The sequence below is a fragment of the Choristoneura fumiferana genome, chromosome 15, assembly GCF_025370935.1.
Source record: "Choristoneura fumiferana chromosome 15, NRCan_CFum_1, whole genome shotgun sequence".
Classification (NCBI taxonomy): domain Eukaryota; kingdom Metazoa; phylum Arthropoda; class Insecta; order Lepidoptera; family Tortricidae; genus Choristoneura; species Choristoneura fumiferana.
This window is the reverse complement of record NC_133486.1, coordinates 6241497-6261728: the sequence shown is the minus strand read 5'-3', so window position 1 is coordinate 6261728 and position 20232 is coordinate 6241497. Positions and strand designations below refer to the sequence as shown.

At 37.1% G+C, this 20232-nt stretch overlaps 1 protein-coding gene across 1 annotated transcript in view; it reads right to left on the bottom strand.

The window, feature by feature from the left end:
* The window catches only part of LOC141435767 (neuropeptides capa receptor-like), a 151655-nt gene that overhangs the window by 72329 nt on the left and 59094 nt on the right, over positions 1 to 20232 (bottom strand). The gene's annotated exons all lie outside the window — the stretch shown is intronic.

Here is a 20232-nt window from a genome sequence, read left to right as displayed (position 1 = left end):
CGAATAATAATTGAGAACCGCCGCCTTTTTTGAAGTCAGTTGAAAATTACGTTCGTTTGGCCTTACCCTATCACATCGTATATCGTTTTCAATCTTTATCACTACCATTCATAGACCATAAATTCACTCACCCACTCGACCCAAGCTCATTGTTTACTTAGCAAAGAAGGGCCGTCTAAACATACCTAGATCTTACACAGCTTCACACCCTAATTGTGTAGCAACCAATTCTCGACCCCATAATCTAACCAAGAAGATTAGAAATCAAAAAGGGTTTGGGACCGAATCAACCCGAATTCGACGAATTGTTTACACAACTCTCGTTTCTCTCGGTCTTAGGTGAAGTGGGATCTGTTCGAGATATTAGACAATTCAATTTGATAGAAGAGTTTAACCTTAGCTTTGAGGGAATTTAATAAGGTCGACAACGTGATAGATTAAACGTTAGAAACAATTTAGGCTGCCTGTCTACTTGAGCGGAACGAGACAGCGGAGCGGTGAGCGTGATTAAAATCCACCAATAGAATTGTATAAAATTCCATTGTTCTTCAGTGGACAGGGAGTTGGTAAATAGCTTAAAAATTTATACAAAACCGGGAAGCGGAGCGAGAATGCGAAGCAAGGAAGAGGAGTGGGAAAGCCAGGCGGAGAAACTACTGCGAGCAGGGAAGCGGGAAAGCTTCGCGAATGGAAAATCAGTCCGCAGCTATATGTATACGAAGAAGAAGCTATGTAAATATATGTAGCAGTTTCAAATGCAAGTGTTAATATTCATATTTATATTTATTCATTCAAATTCATGCTCATTACCAGTGATCGTGCTTTCTCTAGCCTTTTCGGTGCAGTGCTAGGGTTATCAGTAGTGGCCAATATTAAATTATTTGAATCAAGAATCAAATCAAAACAAAAATAAAAATATATTAGCGTATTAAACAATTCGGAAATGCAGAAAATATTCTTATAACATGTAAAGCTCAACCCATTATGCATAATGACATGAAGGGTTAAAATACTATAAGAAAATATAACACAGTTGCAATAAATCCTTATCTCAAGTTATAGTTCATATTTATGATTAGGAATTTATATACTATATAATTTTTATATAATATATACTAACGCGTAGGTAATGGCAGTGCATAAATATAGAAGTCATTTTGTTTCTTCACTGACGTCCCGTTAAGTGCTAACTAAGAACAGTTGCGTTGATTTTGTGTGTGAAAATAAGCAATAATGATTAACTGATTAAACACAATGGAGAAACTGGGTTACAGTAATAAAATAATGTTAAACACAACTATAATAACTGATTAATTAAAAAAAAATGTGTTTCATTTTCAATGACAACATAATATTACATAATTTTAAACATCAATCATATTATACACGTCGACAATCCTAGGTCGCTGTCGTATGTCACTTGACGTCATCGCACCAAAAATGCTAGAAAAAGTACGATCACTGCTCATTACATAATTAGATCATCATCATCATTATTGTTGGATCTGTTTCGTACCTAGTGTAATCATTAAGCAACTGTGCCTGATAAAAAGAAGCGTTGGATACAAATAGTAAATAAATAAAAGCTTGTAAACATAAAACTCACTGAACGTCATAATGTGTAGTAAACCAAAATGATCAATTTTTTATGGGACTGACTGTTTTCCGTAACTTCGTTGCATCGTCGTTGCATCCTGCAAGAATTTTGCACTTTCTGGGAATTAAAATTCGCCTATATCAATCTGGGATAGTGTAGGTTTCCATTCGATAAAATATTTCAAATAAAATTAATCCTAAGGCAGTGCCACATAAGCATAAGTATAGGTATACCCCCTACTACATACAACCCAATAAAGTTAGTACTATAGTAAAGATCTATCCATTATCTTCTGGTAAATATATTAAGTACTTAGGTACTCATAGTGTAATATATGTACACTGTTTACTAAGTAATTAAGTATCTACCTCAGTGACAACACGGGATTGTTGAGTAACTTGCCACTGTTCGTAAACTGGCCGAGAAATGCGATATTAATGACACTATTTACTACGATTATGTATTAGGTACTCTAGTAAACTATGAACAGTAGATGGTGGCTTAACATTCCGGTGTTGTGGTTGTACCTAACTAGTACTTGTATGTTCTGCTCGAGTGGTACAAACAAATGACCAAATCTATCCGATCTTCAAAACGTGACAAATCGAAAAAGCTATGATGAAAAATACTTCTATATTAAAACTATAACGCATAATTTTAAGCGTTATTGTGGAACAATTAATAAGTATTTCTGTTATTTAAAACCAAATTTTAAAACCAAAAAAAAAAGCCGTGGTGGCCTAGTGGTTTGACCTATCGCCTCTCAAACAGAGGGTCGTGGGTTCAAACCCCGGCTCGCACCTCTGAGTTTTTCCAAATTCATGTGCGGAATTACATTTGAAATTTACCACGAGCTTTGCGATGAAGGAAAACATCGTGAGGAAACCTGCACAAACCTGCGAAGCAATTCAATGGTGCGTGTGAAGTTCCCAATCCGCACTGGACCCGCGTGGGAACTATACCCCAAGCCCTCTTGTTCTGAGAGGAGGCCTGTGCCCAGCAGTGGGACGTATATAGGCTGGGATGATGGGGAATGATTTTATTTAAAACCTGCAAACTATAAGGTATTAACCCTGCAGCTATTTCATAATGTCGCTGGACTAATATTTTAAATCTTATTTGTTGGAAGAGATCGCTCTTAAGCGATAAGGCCGCCTATTGCCTTGTAATATTTTTTTTCTGTGTATCTGTTTTCTGTATCGCTTACTATGTCTGGTGTACAATAAAGAGTCTTTGTATTGTATTGTATTGTTAGATTTACCCAACAATTGCAATCACTGGAAATAGATTGTGGATTATTATTTCCGATACAAAGGAAAACTTGAGTTATTTGTTATTTCAGACTAGCGCTGGCCGAACGTTGGGTTTCGTTATGTCACCTTAAATTTACAAATAATAAAAGGGTATAAATATATATCTTTAAATAGATGCAGTATTCCATTCAGTCGTAAAGTTATAAATAATCTCAAACAATCAGACCCTGAGGGTTAAGCATAAGCGTAAATTATCTTATATCCTTAATTTCATTTTAATGAATGAAAGCAATTGAAATTTTTAACAAACTTTGGCCCACCCTTCATACAAAATTACCGATTCTGCATAGATCTGAGGGCCAGATTTTTTGCCGCTCAGAATATTTTGTGTGGAACGCTATCTGTACAAACACCCTGGCGGCGTCCTACCTACCATCAACTACCAAACGTGCGGGGGCGGCGGCAGACGCCCGGGAACGCCTCAAGGTCACAAAATATAGTTGTCTCGGCGCCCAATATCATTTCTTTGCATTGGGCGTCAAGACTCTAGGTCCTTGGGGTAAAGGTGCGCTGCAGCTACACAGGGAGCTCAGCAATAGGTTAAGGGAGGCAACAGGCAACCGTCGCGCCGGCAGCTTTTTTGCGCAAAGAATCGCAATCGCAGTTCAGCGCGGGAATGCTGCCTGCGTGAAGGGCACCATCATGCCAAGAGGCCTACCTCTCTTTTTTAATTAAGGTTTAGTTTTAGTTTGTTTAAATTTAATAGTAGTTTTCCAGTAAAAGGTGAAAGAAAAAAAATGTTATTTATCTATCAAAATCAAACAGTTTAAACTATGCTTAATAATAAAGCAATACATTCCAACTTTCCAGACTAAAGAAAATTTTTATTGTGAAACAAATAATTAAAAGGCATGTTGAACTTTTCTTTTCAATTGAAGTACAGTCAAGGGCAAAGATATCGACACGGCCAAAGTTACAAAAATATGTATACACGACTTTATGCACTTAACATTAAGGCCGTGTATACATATTTTTGCAATTTTGGCCGTGTCGATATCTTTGCCCTTGACGTACACATGTTCTTCTTGTTTATTCACCGTTTATTTTTGGCAGAGAAACAATGTGTAAATAAAATCCGGCCAATAGCGTGTCGGACACGCCCGAAATAGGGTTCCGTAGGCATTACGAAAAAATTAAGTAATACTTTTCTAAGGAGCTCGTATTTTGTACGGAATATTCCAAGTTTAGGTATATTTTATACCTTAGGCTGCTATTTACTCTTAAACTACTAATAATTCTCTAGAAAACTTAACCGTTATAGTTTTCCTTGTAAGTTTGATATACTTACTACCATCCTGAATTTTTTAAAAATTTTCCACCCACCGGTTTAGATTTTAGAGGGGGGGGGGCGCTCGATTTTAATGAAAGTTTGCACTTTAAAGTTGAATATTTTGCAAACAAATCACTGAATCGAATGAGAAAAAAAATCACCCCCACTTTACGTCTATGGGAGGTAATCTAAAAAAAAATGTTTTTTTAATTTTTATTGTACCATTTTCTCGGCATAATTTACATATATATTCGTGCAAAATTAAAGCTTTCTAGCATTGAGCAAAGCCGCGGACGGACAGACAGAGACAGACAGACAGACATGGCGAAACTATAAGGGTTCCGTTTTTGCCATTTTGGCTACGGAACCCTAAAAATGTGTAAAAGCTAACATCAGCGTTCAAAGATGTTATTTACCAAAGAAAATTTCCAACATTTTGGTCAGTATATACATTATGTTTATTTTAGCATTAGAAAAAGGTTATTGACAAGTCTTGTCAATAAAAATGCCTTTAAAAAATAGTTACCAGTGCAGCATAACTAGTGGTCCAAAAGCACTTAAGGTGCCCGTAGACCCTAGATAAGCCGACATAAATTAAACAACGTAAGAATTTAAACGGAAAAATATTATTTATTCAAATTTTAAGCCGCATATTATAGAAAACACAAAACACACAAAATTTAAAAAAAAAACACAACCCCGAGGGACATATAAAAAAATATCATAAACAGTTTCACACGTTGCAAGCTAGTATACTGTGGTTTAATTTTACAGCAGTGGTAAAAAAACATAACATTAGTAATTTAGAAGGTTGAACGACAGTAGATATTGGGGCCGAAATTGGACACGAAAATGGCGTAAGAGCGCTTATGGAAAGCCTCGTTTGGAATTTAGGGAAAGTTATGCACAGTATCGATATCGATACGAAAGGCACTCAAAATGGTAGTACAAAAAGGTATTCCTAACCGGTCTATCTTAGAAGAATAATACTAGTAACTTCTGCATGATCATTTGACTAGTAACCACCCTACAATTTGGGTAACATTATAACAGCCTATGAGAAAACCTGAATGGTATAAAAACAGGAGTAAACGGTAAATTACTAGAATACACCAAGTAAATCGAACCACATCGATATCCATTGTTTTTTACTTCATCCACGTGGATCCTGGATGGCAGCTCGGTACCCACAGGACAGTGGATACCGCAAACCGCGTCCTCAATGGTTATCTGGTTATTTGGAAGGGAAAAACCCACCGGATTGATGATGCTTACATCGGGAGCGTCATATCCCGGAGTACAAGTTGGGGTAAACCTCGGACTGAAAAGAAATTTAAAATTAACCCACAACAAAGAAAAACCTAACTAACATGGCCCTAGGCAACAACGGAATAAAAACTTACTCCGATGAAAAATCGGCAATACTGGTAAAGCGCCTCTAGCACAGGCGTGCAGGAAAAAAACGCCACAGACACAAACGGCAATATAAACTTGCGGCACAAGCCAGCAGCACTTTCACAATATAAAGCCAAAATAACCAGGTATATCAGCACGGATAAAACTGGGGACACTAGTCACTTATTAAAGTAAAAAAAATGCAGCAACGAGACGTGGTACTACACTCAACAACGTGTGATCAAAGAATGGAGCCGAAACAAAAACTTGAACTTATAAATAAACATACATTTTGTAATTTTTAACTTACCAATTCTACAATATACAACTGCCGCTTTCAATCAGTGCCCAAGAAAAATCGTGCAAGTTGCATTACATTGCGGCGCTCGATTGACCACTACAAACTCGTTGGCTTTACGGCCTCGCAATGTAATGCAACTTACACGATTTCTCTTGCAAGTCTAAACTCGGCTTTAGTATAGATTTACGTTGGTCTTCAATTAAGAGTCATTGTATTGTAGTAGGGTGAATATTCGAGCGTTTGTACCGCCGTCATTGTTCTCAACACTTTTTTTAATCAGATTTTTAAGAAATAGGTACAACGAACATCAACATCCGACACATATTGATGAATGTTGACACATGTTGATGTTTATTGTACCTATTTCTTAAGAAATCTGATTAAAAAAGTGTTGAGAACAATGACGGCGGTACAAACGCCCGAATATTCACCCAGTACCTCTACTGTTGGTAGGACCGATGGGGGAGTAAAGTTCTTGAGTGGCAACCACTAATCGAAAGACGAAGCATTGGGCGGTCTTCCGGCGGTGGACTGACGTCAATGCAAGAGTTTTTTTTTTATATAAGGGGCACGAGCATGCGGGTAACCTGATGCGAAGCAACCGGTGGATACAGGTTGACATAAATAGAATGCAACAACAAAATTACTTTATTTGTAATGTTTGTTTTTCTATAATTATTATCATGATGTGGCATTTTTGTGAACAAAGTTTTGTACTAACTAGTTGCTTGACCGTTAAACTTCTATAGTGTAGAATCATCAAACTTATATCAACGATGTAACACGATTTACTATCTCGAACTCCATGCCATTTTACAATTCAATGCTCGAGGGTTAGTTACCCTTTTGAACCGAGTATCCGTCCGAACTGTTTCCGTGAATAGTTTGCATTAGTTTACGAAGTGGAAGCACAAAGATGTAGCTAAATGGGATGTGAGGTTCGTTAATTGAAGGGATGGCGAAAAAACGGAAAGATAAAGAATAGTAGAAGTCTCTTCTGGGATTTAAAACAATAATTTGTGAGCTAATCCTGCTTATGAAATAAGTTTACTAATGTTGATTTTATATTTTCGCAATAATTTGCATTAAGTTAATTTTGTGACACCAGTCCGTTCAAATTCAGCATAAAGACAGATGCATAACAATAACAAAAATTATGTTATTTAATCATAAGTGATATCTGACAATAGTTCAAACTTGTGGTATGTACCTACTTACCATAATATGAATTATAGTTATCAGAAAGTAATGATTATTTGTAATTTTTTAAGTAAATGGTCAGCCAGACACGCCTGCTCGTTTACCCTCCTATGTTATTCAAAAGGAAAGGGTAACTGTACATTATTTCATATAAGTAGTGTACATTATGAATTTGGAGTAAGCATTCATTACTACTTGTATGGTGTAATTTTCAATGCCTTCTCGAAACAATAACTTGGCAAAATATTTCACAAATGAGTCTCCAAGAATTAAGGAACAGACTGGGTTGCCATTACAACTTTTCTAACGCGACTCATGTGACATTGAAGTAAAAACGATCAGGGGGGGCTACTACGATATTCGAAAACTGAAGTTCGTATCGTCCCTCTCACTCTCGAATTAAATAATGTTAGCGTCAGCGGGACGGCCAGATACCTACGAAGTTTGAATTTTGCACTTCTTAGTACAGCAGGGCTACTATGAAACTCGAAACTCGAAGTTCGTGTCGTGCGGTCCCTCTGACACTTATACTATTTAATACGAGAGCAAGAGGGACGGTACGATACGAACTTCGAGTTTCGAGTTTCGTAGTAGCCCTGCAGGGCCTAAGCGACCTGCGTCAAACTGTTTGGTATAAGCCAGACAAATTAGGACGCGTGTAGGGAATCGCCGATGACCAAGGCCTTTTTGAGGAAACCTGCTTTATCACATGGCCCTATCTTAAGCCGAGTTTAGACTTGCAAGAAAAATCGTGCAAGTTGCATTGCGAGTCACATTGCGAGGCCAAGCCATCGAGTTTATACTGGTCAATCTAGCGCCGCAATGTAATGCAACTTGCACGATTTTTCTTGCAAGTCTAAACTCGGCTTTAGTACCTACTATTGACAAAAGTGTTCGATGGAGTGTAAATAATCTGTCGTGGTGATAAGATTCAGTAACAAACTACCATTAAAAGCAGTTTGAACACTGAGTTTGAAGGTAAATGTCTACATTCGTGGTAAGGTAAATGTCACCAGTCGTGTTTTTAAAAGTATTCTCATTCATAGCTAATATATATCATTACGTCTAGTCATGGTGAAGACGAACGGTTGTGTTGCTCTGAGGATGAAGTCTGGTGGAGATCGAAACGCGTCTGTGTTGTGTGGTGGTGGTGATACTTGGGTTGTTCTTTCAGTGTGAAGGTGTCGCACGGTAAGCAATGTAGGTAATTGTTTATACCCTAGTTTATTACTTATATTTATTGTTATAATTACATTGACGTTTCGACCAAATTGCAGCGGCCGATGGTCGCGAGTTGACTGAAGTGAAGGTTTTTCAAACTACGCGCAATTTAATTTTTTATTTTCTGTAAGTCGCGTGGTCAAAAATACAGCACATGCATTCTATTATTAAGGTATTATAAGTTCATGTATCGATATTTTTGATCACCTTACCGCGGCACAAAATCACTTTTTCGTATTAGAATTGAAAATAAAATAAGATTAACTTTTTTTATTTAAGGACCAAATGTATCACAGAGAAAGTTTATTCTGAACAATAATCCTATTGGTTAGTACAATAAATAAAACAGCCAGTTTTTAAGATTTCAAAAAAAAATTGAACACAGTTTTATTTCCTTTTACGAATAAAAAATGTTTCCTTCAGGTAAAATGAGCTAACTAAAGGATTTAAGGTAATCTCCCTCCAGGGCCCATCATTTTTTTTACCCTGTATGTAAAGAAACAACTATATCACAGATTCGTACGCATTTACTTAGGAATTCAGTCATTACTTCAAATTTTCTTCAGGTCCCTTCAGTATTCTTCGAGTCTAGACTTAACCTAATAAATAAATGATGAACGCCTCTACAACAAAGCAACGGATAGAGTTATAAATAAATTACATGAACACACCATTTGTCATTCCGTGGCAACGTGATACATGAAGACTTTACGCACTTGTGCTTGCCGCCGTTCAATTATCTTAAGTGTTTATGTATTTGCGGAAAAATCTATAAGCACTACTTTGAAAAAATATCGAAGGTATTTCAAATCAATACGTCAACAAAAATGACTTGAAATAATGTTACAAAATCATTCCAAAAATTATCGGTTTAGATATCAGTTTTCTAGGGTTCCGTACCTCAAAAAGAAAAAATGGAACCCTTATAGGATCACTCTTTGTCCGTCTGTCTGTCTGTCTGTCTGTGAAGACCCCTTTTCTCGGGAACGCGTAGAGGTATCAAGCTGAAATTTATATCAAATACTGAGGTCTACTTTCCCTAAGAGCTGTGAAAAAATCAAACTTCTAAGCCAACGCAATCAAAAGATACAGCCAAATTTTCGAAACTCGCCAGGGAATCAAAACCTACAGGGTACTTCCTGTGAACTCAGAATCTTGAAATTTGGTATGAAGATAGCTATTATAACACTACCAACTAGAAAAGTCTGTTAATCTTGATTTTTTTGTCTGTCTGTAAATATCAATGTCCAATATAATCTGACCCCACACTGCGTACATTTTGCCTTAAGAGTAGGGCTCTGCATACACTGGATTTATTAAATCACTCTGAAAAAGCGAGAAATATTTATCTTCAAGACACGATTCCGTTTACTTACATACCTATAAATGTGTACGTAACCCTCGGTGCGCGAGTCCGACTCGCACTTGCCCGGCACTTTGTGTTGGTGTTCAATAAAGAGTCATTGTCTTATATTGTTAATCTTCAAGTCCTCAATGATGTATATTATTTTAGATGATTGAAAAAGTTATAATATAATAAGTAAATTAGTTTTCAATTCCCATGCTCTTATTGTTAGTATTTGGATGCAGGCTGTACAAAAGCACTTTTTATCTTGCACATAAAGTGAAATCTTCGTCTAAGAACAAGGCAATCTGGCACCAACAACCACGATCAATAGAAGTCTATAATGATTTTTTATTATAATTCGCGTTTTAGTAACCAGATGAATATAATTAGACAATCTATGAAAATGGTATACTCGTAGATATAGCAATGTACGAAAAATAAATGTTCAGTTTCTTTGTAATCCAAGTGAAAAGCAATTGTACCTAAAACTCATTTTACCCTCGACTTAACTATCAACCCTCGCCCGCAACTCGTGTGAATTTCATGGTTAGTTTAATGTGTTTTTTTTTCTCTTTTCGGTGCATTATACTTTGATCTTTAAACTAGAAAATGACAGTTACTTAATTAAAGTATGAAGGCAAGGGGTGGAATGGTACACGTTGGGAGAGGTTACCTTGTCCGCTCGTACGCACAAGGTCACTAGGAGCTATTTTCGCTATAAGAATCCTGTCTTGTTATTTTACATATCTTCAGATATCTTATTACTAAACCTTAAATAATATTAGGTACGTAATAAATTAATGATGAACGCTTCCTTATCAAAGCAACCAACGGATGAGGTTATAAATATATTATAAGAACATACCATTTGTCATTTCGTGGCAATGTGATGAATGAAAGCCTACACGTTACTTGAGCTTTTTGATCATGCATTGTACGTGGCGTACTCTTCAGTACCACTACCATAAGTTTACAGTGACCGTACTCCATAGCGACGGCGAAAATTATTTGTATGGAGAATTGTACAGCGCCTCTACAAATAATTTACGCCGTCGCTATCGAGTACGGTCACTGTAAACTCATGGTAGTGGTACAGGTCATGGTGAATATCTCAAAACGGTTAACTGTCTTGTCATTTTTTACTACCCATGCTTTGCCGTGTTAGCTTGTATGTATGTGTATCAAATTTTGGAAGTCGAATTTCCACTTCCAGCATTGGATTAACTTGAAATGTGGTACATATACTTGCAATGTTGATTAGACATAATGCTACAGAGTACGATGCCAACAAAAATAACAGTCGTCAAAAACGTTCTATTGTTTTTTTTTTGTATCGGCAAACCAAACACATTTAAAATATCTAAGTGGAATTTTCAATGAAATTCACTAACGACCAAAAACATAAACATTAGATTAAAAATGCATTTATATTGTCAATATTCAGAAACTACATAGTGGTGCAATGTGTTCGGATTTACAGAAGATAAGATAAGAAGATATGTATTAGGTTTAACCTTTTTTTTATTGACTGGATGGCAAACGAGCAAGTGGGTCTCCTGATGATAACAGATTACCACCGCCCATAGACACCTGCAACACCAGGGGGATTGCAGATTGTGTAAGATGGGTTGGTTAGGAAACGTGCTAGAGGGCATAGTCTCATACTTTTCGATACAAAGAATATATTTTTGGCTGATACGTTGCTATTAGGTCCATCATCCCAGTATATACGTCCCACTGCTGGGCACAGGCCTCCTCTGAGAACAAGAGGGCTTGGGCCATAGTTCCCACGCGGGCCCAGTGCGGATTGGACGCACACACGCACCATTGAATTGCTTCGCAGGTTAGTGTAGGTTTCCTCACGATGTTTTCCTTCACCGCAAAGCTCGTGGTAAATTTCAAATGTAATTCCGCACATGAATTTTTGAAAAACTTTTGAACGTTTGAACCCACGACCCTCTGCTTGAGAGGCGATAGGTCAAACCACTAGGCCACCACGGCTTCTATTAGGTACGGTCATGGTACTCCTAAGATACGGTGTAAAGAAAACCTTGAAAACATAAACCCTGAAGCAGCTGCGATCCGATTACTCGAATTAGTATGATTTATGGTAAGAATAAAGACACCTTTGTTCCTGACGCATTTATAAATGGTTTTCGGATGACTTTCATATTTAAAAGGTTCCGACACAAAACAAATGATCGCGCGAAATAAGAAACAAACTTGTTTTGTTTTTGTTGAAAATCCTGACAATACGAGAACTTTTCTTTAGGGAAGTTATAAATTTATAAGTTTTAATTAGCCCATTAGGGTCTCCCCAAACCTGTCGACGCTGAAATCGGCTTAAGCTGATCAAAAAACTAAGACCCTTAAGAGCGTTTATACCTGCTGAGCTGGAAACGTTTCATTTTTGTTGATTTTTTCTCGATTATTACATAAAAAATTAATGAAAATTAAAAATGTAGTCTGATAGAACTCTTCCTAATACATAATGTGTCTACTCCAATAATTTTTCGTGATAGTCTTTTATACTCTTTAAAAACGAATTAACGAAATATAAAACGTTTGCAGTGCCATTAAGGAATTGCTCCTAACTTTTAGTGGATTTGTATCGCATAAAATTATACTTTTCATACGTAACTCAGGAGACGTTACCATGACAACAAAGTTCACTTAAAAGTTGATTGACTCATCTATGGCTCTGAATCCTGTGCTAAGAGTCCTTGTGTACTTATAGGACCTTAGTAAAAAAACTTTACAAAATACTTATACTTAAAACAGAAACATTTTTTTTTTGATATCCTTCTTGACGATAATTTGCTTTCAATTTACACAAAACTCCCTGTTTATGTTAGCATAGCCCTGCTTCTAAAAAAATACCTACTCAACAAAAACGGAAGCGTGTAGTAGAGTATTTAAAAGTAAGTTCGGCCTAGCCAGCCCCATCAGAGCCCATAATAATAGGAGTCATTTATAGAATGGCTTTTTAGGGTCGCCGTCACCGAAGCCGATGAGGTCAACTCTACAATACATAAACCTACTCAATGAGTATTAAGCCTCAGACATGGGTACTCAGTGGGAGTGCTCTTTTCAAAAGAATCGATTAAGTAGATGAAGTCGAAAAAGCTACTGCAAGATCAAACAAATAAATAGTTTTACAGGGTGAAGCTAAATAAAACTTAAATAAAACCATTTAAATACCCTCCTTCGGGAAGTCGGGTAAAAAAGAAAAATATTACGCAACCGACCAAATTCATTGAAACTAAACTCGTACCCTCGTAAAAGTGTAAATTTCTGCACAACCTCGAAACATTTCTGCATGGATATGCAAATTTTCTGAGAAAAAAGTCTGCCTAATGGCACCCGCTGGCGATACCTAAAAATAATTTTAAAAATTATGTCTAGAAATGTTTTATCTTTATACACGAAAACCTTTTTAAAATATTTAAATACAAAGTTAAAAGTTACATTAGTTTGTTTGAAATTCTTTGCTTTTTCTTAAATTCTTTTTCTAGTACATTCGAATGAGAGATAAGATTTTTAATTTCAATGAATTCGAGTATTATTAAGATATTAGCAGGATTACCGACCAGATTCTTTTAGTTCACAAACTCGGCAAAGTTAGAGGTGAGACGTATTTAGTGGTAGGTATAGGTTTTATCATGGATGCCAAAACGCGTTCCTGCCGGGGCCCTTTTAGCGTACGAGTATTTAGAAGTACAGCGACTCGAAACGTTAACCATCAACTCGGCGACTTCTAAATACTTACGTCAGCTAATAAATTGAATACTGAGACATTTTCCACTACCTAAAAGGTTATATTTATTTTTTTACTGTTTAAACAAACAGCTGCCAGTCCTAAACGTGTATAAAGTCTGAAGGTAAGTTTTAATTACACCTAGCTAAAATAAAATACTCGTAGGTATTTAAATGCTTTCTAAACTATATACATTTAAATGTGATGTTAAGCGCCCGTAATACGCTTTCTATGAAAAATCGTATTTAGCTATATTGAGTAGCGTACTCGTAAATACTCGTGGACCTAGTCAAAGTCAAAGTCAAAGTCAAAGCCAAAATATCTTTATTCAATTTAGGCTATAACAAGCACTTATGAATGTCAAAAAAAATCTACCACCGGTTTCGGATCGGTAGTCTTTGGATCTAGTCTTTTTGTGGACGCGTACTTGGAAAACTTGGTACGTGTGTGATTAATCTTGAAGTTGCTCATTTTCAATTGTTCTGATCATAGAAGTCTCAGGGTGCACTTTATCTTTTAAATAATCGTACTCGCAACAGCTTATTTCTAAAACCGATATTTTCATGTCATCTGCATTTTCTTTTGCGCATTAGCCTGTGCGCGACTTCGTCTGTGTAGAATTCGTTTAATTTCAAATTCAATATGCAGATATTTTGAAACCTTGGAAAGGACATACGATAGTTTTTATCCCGGAAAAGTGCATAGTTTCCGCGGAGCTGTGGAGTTGCGACAGACGAATTATTGGCTGACGAAATCTTGGGCAAAAGCTAGTATTAGGTATATGGGAATTTATCGTGATAGATTTGTAAGCCCAAGAATAAATTAAGCGATCAAAATTAAGTAAGTAATTTTACTAGGAGTGGCCTTACATACCATCTTTAATAAAACGTTTAGTAGGATCGTACGACAGCTGCGTAATGCTATATATTAGGTACGCAATGAAATGCTTTACAGGTGGTAGGACCTTATGCAAGGTCCGCCCGGATTGCTACCACCATCTTGCTCGCTAATCCTGCCGTGAAGCAGCAGTGCTTGCACTGTTGTGTTTCGGCGTGGAGAGTAAGATAGCCGGTGAAATAACTGGCACTTGAGGTATCCCATCTTAGGCCTCTAGGTTGGCATCTCTATTGCTAATGACATAAGATTAAAAATGCATTTATATTGTCAATATTGAGAAACTTCATAGTGGTGCAATGTGTTCGGATTTACTTCATAATGGCCGTTGACTATAAGATGATATGTATTTGGTTTAACCTTTTTTTTTATTGACTGGATGGCAAACGAGCAAGTGGGTCTCCTGATGGTAAGAGATCACCACCGCCCATAAATATCTGCAACACCAGGGTATTGCAGATGCGTTGCCAACCTAGAGGCCTAAGATGGAATACCTCAAGTGCCAGTTATTTCACCGGCTGTCTTACTCTCCACGCCGAAACACAACAGTGCAAGCACTGCTGCTTCACGGCAGGATTAGCGAGCAAGATGGTGGTAGCAATCCGGACGGACCTTGCACAGGGTCCTACCACCTGCAAAAGTGGTGAAAACTATTGTGATTCCAAGTTTAATAGACAATATTCTTCCCCTGCAGTGGGACGTATATAAGTTAGAGATGATGATCCGGTCTGTTTAAGATATCTTATCACGCAACGTACTAGTATTTATTACTGCAGGGCTACTACGAAACTCGAAGTTCGTGTCGTGCGGTCCCTCTGACACTTACACTATTTAATACGAGAGCGAGAGGGACGGTACGATACGAACTTCGAGATTCGAGTTTCGTAGTAGCTACCCTGGTTTATGGCGGCGAGGATCGTAAAGACGAAATATCAGGCATAAAATTGTGTGTTACACTATAAATAAGGCCTTAGGTTGCGTATTTAGTATATTGCCCAACGTAAGTCTAGCAAGATAATGTAATCTATTACTTATTTAGTTCTTTCTGTTGAAAAAGGTTGGCTGGAAAAGATTGTGATTTTAGTGAACAAATATTTCCACAGTGATTCCTGGGTGATCCTTCTAAACGAAGTAGTCCGCAAAAATCACCACGGGAAGCGTGTAAGATATTTGCGTCCATTTGAATCACATAAGTGATCGTTCAGGACGTAGCACTCCATTTAAATCACCTGGGTGATTGTAATGTACAACATAATCCAACTGAATCACCTGGGTGATCTTGTTGGACATGTTTGTCCACTAGAATCACTTGCGAGGTCATATTATTTTGCAGCTGGGGTATCCTACTGGATACATGTCTGTCCACTAAAATCACCTAGGGGATCGTCCTGGACATAGTGTAAAGTTGAATCACCTGTTTGGTCCGCTCAGGTGATCTTAGTGGATGCCGTGAATAGAACAGAACAGAATAAAGTTTATTCACACATCATTACAAAAAAAGGATAAAACACATTATAATAAATTATTTATTCACATAGCAATACATCATGCCAAATCTCAAAATTAAAACTAAATCAAACCAAATTAGATCAATTGATAAAATTAAATTAAATTAAAACATATTTAAAAAATGATAAAGAATACAAAACAAATAAATAAGGATGTGAGTGAAGCCGAAATGGTCGTTGCCAACGGCGCTGGCCCTATGTATACTCGAACTTCGTATCTTTCCGTCCCGCCGCCGCTAATATTATTTAATACGAGAGTAAGAGAGACGGTACGATACGAACCTCGATTTTCAAATTTTGTAGTAGCCCGCCTGGTTTTCTGTGGACTGGTTTTCGTGACATTTAATTATTATTACTTACCTTATATGCAGTCCCATTCTGACGTAGAGGCAGAGGATGAGCACGCCGGGAACGAAGAAGAAGAAGATGCTGCTCAGCTCCAGAAGGGGAGAGGGGCCATTAGGGCGCAGAATGCAGACTCCGTGGATACGTTGCCAGAATCTGGTGGGTCAAAAAATACAAAGTAAAACAAAATGCTTATAGTCAAGGCCATCTTTAACCTGTCAGGTGTTCTGTTTTAATGGGTGTATAGGTAGAGTCATTCACGATGACGCGTGCTGTGGTTCTTATTACAATGTCATTAATGTCTAAATTTAACAAAAATCACGCGTCTTCGTGTATGGCCTAGGTATACAGTTGCCATCAGATATTTCGGAGCGGCAAAGGTGGTCAAAAATATCGGAATACGCACTCTATTATTAAGGTATTAGAGTTCATGTTTCGATATTTTTTGAAGAATAAACCCCGTCTAAAACTCTAATATTTTTTTTATCTAAGCGTCGTCGGTGTCGGGGGACCGCTAAGGTTAATACTTTGAAAAATACAACATATGTACTTTGTTTCCTGTTAACCTTAGCGATCCCCCGACACCGCCGACGCTTAGATAAAAAAAAATATCACTAGGTAGGCACTTATATTAAATTAACTTGGGCTAATTTTGCGGGAAACCAGCATAGTCCCCGCGGGATAGGGATAAACGAATTCTTCGCAGATGAAGTCGCGGGCAACAGCTAGGTATACTAGGTAGTGCATAATTATTTTTACTTTTTAGTTGCCTTTTTTGGCGGCGTTTTTTTGTCGGCGTTTTGTTTCGGGCGTTTTTTTATTTTTGCTGGCCTTTTTTTTGTTAAACCGATATAACAATGAGCAGCAAAATTAAGTACCAAAAGGCACGTTAAGACATAAGTACATAAACCTGAACTATATTGATCTATATTTACTTTTTATTACGTATTTAATTTTTAATTTTTACATTAGAAAATATTAAGGCTTTTTTTTAAGTTCCTTTAAAAAAAGTGGATTTCACATGTGTTACAAAGAACATAAATAAGACCAGTAAATTATGAAGTAAATAGGCTTATAGCAATTTCGCCTGATTTTTACAGAATTATTAAAGATTATTTTTTATAAAATTTTACTGTCGCGGTGATTAATTTTGGTGGATTATTGAAGAATATATTTGCAAATTACCTGACCTAATTTTTAATGCAAAAAAGCTTATTTGAATTAATGTTGATTTTACTTAGAACGAATGTGTCAGGTTGCTGGGGTAAAAAGCGGTTCGAATATTATGGTGTCATCTGGCGTCATTGCCTTCAGTATGACCTGAAAATAAATTTATCATAATATTTTTTTGATGATATGCAGAGGAGATTCTGAGCCATTAGTTTTATATGTATGTAGTTATATTTACGAACACCCATTCTGTCTGTTTTGTATTTAGAAAAGTTTCAATGCAACTCGGAATTATGAAATTAGCTGTTCATTCGTTCAGGACACTAACAGTACCCCAAAAATGACCACATCATTTATAATAATTTGTCGTTCAATAGAAGAAATTGATTAATTAATTAGGTATAAACAATATATATTTTAATTTGGACGTTTTTTAATAAATTGTTACAACAAGTTAGCGAAAAATGCTGCAATTTATTAGTTATTGTTAGTAATTTACTCACAAAACCCTTTAATTAAATACCGTTCACCGTGGTATTTGAACATTTAGGTATTTTCTTTGCGTCGTCATTTTCTGTTTGATTGACAAAAAAGAACTGTCCAATGTTTTCTGATAATCTAGTGATGGATCAAATAGAAAAGTATGTTTTTACCCAGAAAACTACCCAATGGGACTAAGAGACAGACGAAATAGCGATCGTTTTGCGAAAGAAAAAAAATTACCCCTTTGCGGCGGTATGGCGGCTATTTGGAACCGCCAGAAAAGTATGGCATGGTGTATTTCGTGAATGATTACTCGACGATGATTAGCTGTGCAAAAATTAGCCTGGAACAAATGGTTGAATTGTTTTTTTTTAACTCATGTATTCGAGTCGGTATGGCGGGCTGTAAGCCACACCGGAAAAGTATGGCATTACGCTACCGTAGGTTATAAAGTCGATGACGCTACCGCCTACATCTTTTTTATCGACTCTCGGAAAATACTATCATTTTTGTGGTACAAATCGTTCGACACTCGTTATTTATCCGTGACGTTCGATTAACGCCCACGCGATGGGCCGCCGGTACCAGCGCTATGACCATCATTTTCTTTTTGTCATCCGCAATTAGACCCCTGAAAAACCGCCGTACTGGTACAAATCATCTAATATTTTTGTGTCAGCATCTCCCGGTCTAAATATTTATGGCAACTTCAGCTTCTAGCTTTGTTGAGGTTTGCAATTTCTTTTTTGCCTAACACTTTTACGTTTCCCAGTTCATACTGGGACATATTCTTTCGCAATTCCCTTTAGTGATTTTGATGGAAATCAAAGGAATGAAGGTGTTTCAGAGCGCAAAATCGATTACAGATAATCCTCCCTATTTGATCCGTGCTTCACATAAATGCAAAGGAATAAAAAGTTGAATCACCAGACTCGAATACTTACCCCGATCATGGCATTTATTAAAAACCCATTACGATTGTAAATTGGTATTTTCGTTACCCCGGACGCGGATAGATTCCTTGGCTAGAGATTATTTAGGGTTGCGTACACCACTAAGACGATCGTACGCTTCGCGTTTATCATGCCTCTAAACTTCTAAAGCATATTGTAACGGAACGTTTGGCGGCATCTGTCGGAATTAAAAGTCACTTCGTTGAAAGCATCAATGTCGTGTTTTTTTACTGTAGCTTAAACAGCGAGTGACATTGACAGTGACATTTGTTTCGGATTTGAGTTGACAGCTTGATCCTTCATCGTCATCGATGATGTCGGCGGATGTGCGTTTGCGTAGAGGAGCTGCGTGGCAAATAGGCCTCCGCCTTGAATCCCGAGGCATCCCATAATTATAAGGCCAAATGGCTGAAATTTTGCAATAGAATAACTTCAAATGTAGTAAGTTTGTCATTCCTGAAGTTAGTTCAGTGTTTTTTTCTGGATTTCTGATAGTAACAATAGTTAACTCTTTCAGGTTTATGGAACCTTAAAATTTTATGTCGCCTGGAACTGTAATTTCCTTCAGCCGTCAACACTGCACTGGTGAGTATCATAAAGACTGGCAATTTCAGTCAACAGTGCTGTAAAGTTAGATGTTTAATGCTGAAATATTGTTGCAGAGATTTTAAATAATACAGTACTGGATCTAGGGTGGAGAAGGAAAGAGATCAATCCTTCGAGGTAAATATTGATGATGCCTTTCTACATACTCTTAAACCAGTAGTGTCAATGATGGCTGTAACAAATAATGTTTTTTTCAGGAAAAAATATTATTTTTCATATTCATTTCAGTTTCATATTCAGTTTCGTTTATTGAACTGTATGTACTAAGTACTGTACTGAATTGATTTTCATCTCTATCGCTGTCTTCTTCATGCTATGTCGCTATACTGAAGCTTTTACTCCAGTCCTCGTCATCATGGATGGTATGTCACATAGCATGTTTTAACTAGTACTTGGGGACAGCTCATCAATATCTAGTGGAAGCCGAGAGATAGGAGACAAAGCACAGGACAGCCGGACGTAGAAGCACGGAGTGAGTGTGACCTGTCAGGTTTGAGAGGAGCCCTCCTGTAAGTCATTTCGATCTCTCAGCAACCATAAACACGGTAGTTTTCATAATAAGTAAGAAGCAACAAATTGTCCAAACAACGCGAACCGTTAACGCGACCCTGTTTCTCTTCTGTCTTGGGAGTCTGACCTTACATTTATCCAAACACCATGTAAGAACCAGTGTTAAAATTCACCTTCGCTGATTAAAGACTTTCACTGCAGAAGAGTATTTTTATTAAATTTTTCCATGCCAGTTGAGCCAGCTTACAATATGAATGCTTTGCCGTGATTCTACGCGCTCCCCCAACATCCCAACCATCTCATCCAAAAACCACTGACTACAAACCCAAGCTCCCCAACACCACACCCCCCGACCCCGACA